Source organism: Miniopterus natalensis, chromosome 18, assembly GCF_054644295.1.
Source record: "Miniopterus natalensis isolate mMinNat1 chromosome 18, mMinNat1.hap1, whole genome shotgun sequence".
Lineage (NCBI taxonomy): Eukaryota > Metazoa > Chordata > Mammalia > Chiroptera > Miniopteridae > Miniopterus > Miniopterus natalensis.
The window spans coordinates 35,552,649-35,557,142 of NC_142098.1; positions in this window are offsets into that span (position 1 = coordinate 35,552,649).

Sequence of the window (4,494 nt, forward strand, 5' to 3'; positions counted from 1 at the left end):
ATCCATGAAAACGTTCACAGAACCACGTCACTCACCAGCTTAAAACCGTCTCAGTTGTATCCCACTGTACTTACAGTAAAGGCCAAAATGCTTACCCTCACCTGCAAGGCCCTGTGGTCTAGCTCGCCTTCCTCTCCACCTCATCTCCCACGTCCTCTTTGTTCACTCTGGTCCAGCTAGATGTGCCTCCTTTTTGCTCCTGGAATTGCCATGTTGTTTGCTGCCTCAGGGCCATCACCTCCTCTGTTCCTATGGCCTGCATGCTCTTCCCCACACTTTGCCTTATGAATGGTCCAACTGCTGAGTAAGTGCTACCCTCCATCTTATCTCAGGTATGCTAATCCTGAAAGCACTTTTCCCAACCTGGAATTGCATATTTATGTGATGGCTTTTTAAAATTGTTCCCCCCCCCAAAAAAAGGCTGTAAGCCATCTGGGGGGGGGGGGGGAAGAAATTTCTGTTTTGCTTTTTCAAAAAATTTCAGCTTTACTGAAGTATAACTGATTGTTGTGCTTTTAACCACTGCATTCTCTGAGCTTAGCAACGGCCTGGCACATAATAGCGTTTATCGGATACTTACTGACTCAGTGATGGAATATCAGGGTATTTCATCAACTCCAGTCTTCCCCTTGGATCGTGAGCTCCTGAGGCAGGTTCAAGCTTGTCTCTGGGTCCTCAGCCTCCAGCCCAGGGCTTGTCACTAAGAGACACGTAGGAAATGTTTGAACTGAAGGAAATGGGGAACTGATGGGTTCCTTCAACAGAGAGAATCCAGTGCATTGCTGAGTATCAAAAATAGACTCTAAGGGCTGTGGGGGTTGGGCTGTGGGCTGTGAGGAGATTCTGGTGTCCCTGAGTGGACAGGGAATGGCTTTCTGCTGTCCACTGGAGGATAGGGAGCATTTCAAAGCTCTAAGGAGGCCCATGGAGGAGTAGAGAAAGAGCAAGCTATGAGGATAGGTTTAGTTTGAATACTGCTCCACCACTCACATGCTGTGTGACATGGGGCCAGTGACTTCACCTCTCTGAGATCCAATTCACCAGCAGAAAAGGGATGATAACAGACCTTATCTCCTGAGACTGTTGTGAAGGTTAGAAATAAAGTATTGGCTCAATTAGCACAGAACAGACTGTGCTGCTGCTACTGAAATGTTTCAAGTCCCTGGAGGCTGGGTGCTCCTAAGCAGAACATGGGGAGGATACTGCTTGACCTTGACTTAGGGCCACTGGAGAAGCCATTCTGAGGGCAGGCCCAAGGGTGAAGCAGGTGTACAAACAAGAAATGAAGGCTTGAGCCCAGAAGCCAGGAGGGTGGGGAAGAGGTGGGCAAGCAGTGCCCAGGGCGGGCCAGGCTGGGTTTGATTTGAGAGTATTGGAGGCCCATTGGAGGATTGCATGGCCATGTAGCAGGCAGGACCAGCGAGATATCCCTTTGTCTGTGTGTCTGTCTGCCACCCTCATCCTGTTTTCCCATGTGTTTAGGTCCCCAAGCCAGCTTTCCCTGTCCCCCCAGAGACTGCCCTGGCCTGAGCTCTGCTGAAGACAGATGTCCTGGGAGGTTGGTGTCAATGAGTCTTAGGCCGAGTTCATCTTCTAGCTCAGCCATCGACTCACAGCGTGGCCTGCAACCCAGTCTCCCTTTCTGTTGCCCAGCTGGGGGTCTGAGGGGCCTCTGAGCTCCCACACACTACTGGCCTACAGATTAGGCAGCAGTTACCGGGGAAAGACCCCTTGGGTCCCCACACAGCATTGAGACACAGCCAGGGACTCAGTGATGTTGCCAGACCACAGCAGCATCCAGAAAGAGGCTGGGGAACCGAGCTGCAGACAGGGTCCCCAGGGGCGGCTGAGAGGAAGAAGCCATGGCTGGGGGCCCTGAGGGGTGAAGAATCCTGCTCTGCTGTCCCCGGTGGGCTGGCTGCTCCCCCCACCACTCCCCGCCAGGCCCCCAGGGGACCTCGCTCTAATAATGTATTTGATCGACTCGCCGGCCGCGTACAAGCGATTATTGTCTTGTCGGGAGTCAAACGTATCGATCCGGTGAGAAATATGAGCGGAGCAATGGGGCCCGCGTGTCAGTTACCAGCCCTGCTGGCCCTGGGGAGCCCCCTGCGTCTCCTTTAATTACCGCTCAGCCCTGAGCCCAGCCTGGCCTCCCTGCGCGGCCTCCTGCCCAGACTCCCTGCACCCCCAGGGCCCCCCGCTGCTCCCCAGCTCCCATGCCCTACCTGTCTTGCTCAACATGGCTTGAGGCCTCTTCTCCAGCTGAGAGACCGCCATCCCCTGCCTGGTCCACCTCATTCCTGGCTGCCAGGCCCTACCCACCCAGTGTGCCCCAAGCTCTGCTCCCCTGCCCTCTTTCCTCTTTCAGGCAGGGGGACATCTCAAGCCCATTCTCCTTCCAGATTTCCTGAATTTCCTGACTCGGGAACTCAGTTCTGATCTGGCTGAGGCCATAATAGTGGAGCCAACGTGGGAGGCAAGTGGGGTGACTTCATCCCATGGGGGAGCACGGAAGGCTCTTCCCTGCTCTGTCCTCAGCTACAGGCCTGGGAGGGCAGCTCAGAAATGAGCGAAGCTTCTCTCCTTGCTCACCAGAAGGGGCTGACACCCGGTCATATCCAAAAGCTCACTCCACACATGGGCGATGGTGACTATGTCTGGGGTGGAGCATGGGTGTGGCTTGATGGGGTTTGGGCCCTCCATTGTGTCCTTATGACCCTCATTTCCAAATCTCCCAAAACATAAATCCTAAATCAAAACAAAGTGTGCTGGGCAAATGAGGCTTTAAGACAAGGCTCCAGTACCCCGCTGCCACTGGACTGCTGTCTGGCAGACCCTCATGTATAGAAATTCTGCATGAGAGATAGGGAGAGAGACAGAGACCAGAAGGCAGGAGGTCTGAGTTGGAGCCGGGATGATGCAGGGCAGTCTGGATTTCCTCAGTGAAATGGCCTTTACAACACGGGATGCTGTGGAGTATAGACAGCTGGAAACTGGCCCTTCTGTGTGTGCAGAGGTGAGGACTGCTGGTCATTCCCATCCGGTGGGCCTGCCTGCCTGCCTGGGCATGTTTGGGTGCGCAGGGCCCATGTGGCCCGAAGGGCACTCGTGAAGATCTGCTTGTGTGTTATATCCTGTATGAGTGTGCATGGGTGTGAGTGTGGGCGCACATGGCCAGGAGGCCTTCCTGGGCACACATGTATAGATATGTCCCTGTGCCATGTGTCAACGTGAGGGAGCAGAGGGGGTGTCTGAACAGGCGAATGGGCAGGGAGGGTTGGTTGTGGGGCCAGTGCAGAGTGTTCCTATGTGTCTGCGTGTGCACACGTGTGTGAAGTGCTGGGGTGCGTGTGTGTGTTGGGAGGGTGAGTCCAGGCTTCAGTGTGCGCGCATATTTTGGGGGGGTCCCCCAGCGTGGGGCGTAATGAGAACTGCAGGGCCCGGGGAAGGCAGGTGGGCTGTTTGGAGAAGCGAGGCAGCCCCGCAGCCTCAGACCTGGCACCGGCAGGAGGAAGAGGGCAGCTGCCTGGCCGCGCCTTTGTCTGCGCCGCCCTGCACCCGGGAGTCCTGCGCCTTTGTGTGACCCTCGCAGGTGTGCGCGCGGGGGCGGAGGAGGGGTGGGCGGGGAGGGGAGCCGAGGGAGGGGCTCCCTTCTCCGCAGCCGGCCCCGCCCTCCCGCCCATTGGCTGGGCGCTGCCGCCCTCTGGCGGGCGCGGAGGGAAGCGCTGGCCGGGAGCGCGGCGGCGCGGAGGGCCAGCCGGCAGCCTGGGGACCCGACGCTCCCCTCCAGGAGCCGCCTCAGGCGCCCGTATTTGCAGACTTCTTGCTGCTCCGGAGCAAAGTCCCGACCTGCCTCCTGCACTGCCACTGCCCATAGGCGCCGCTTCCTCTCAGTGGTGGCCCGGGACGCTTCACCTGCGGGCAGGCGCACGGCAGGGTACCCCCTCTCCACGGCCGCGCCGGAAACCCACCGCGAACGCCGCCTCCTGCTGCGCTTTTGGGCTCTGGGCTCTTGGGAAGGCCACCCCACCTCTCTGGTCCTCAGTCTTGTCTTCTGTAAAATGGGGCAAATAGTGATCGCCTCAAGAGATGACGCTTGTCAAGTGCGAGGTGCAGGGCGTGGCCTTGGAAAAGCCTCCCCCCCTCGCCCCCCAAATGACACTCCTAGCCAGTGTTTTAGTGATGTCCTTATGGGCCCACCTTCTCTCCCAGGCCCACTCGCCCTGCTCCAGATTTGCCCTGGAGGCAGCAGTGGGCTGGGGCAACTGTCGCAGGCCCCTCCTGGAGGTCCTGCCGTAGGAGTCAGCTCTTCCAACCTGCCCGTGCTCTGCCCGCTACCCCCACTTCCCCTACACACATGATTTGGGGTCCCTGCTGCAGGGGTGGGCCTTCCAGCCGGGGCATTTTCCCTTCCGAAGGGGGCGGACCCTGTGGTTTCCTCCCAGGGTGACTTCCGGCAGAGAGGACTTGGCCCCCAGAGAGGGCGGGGAG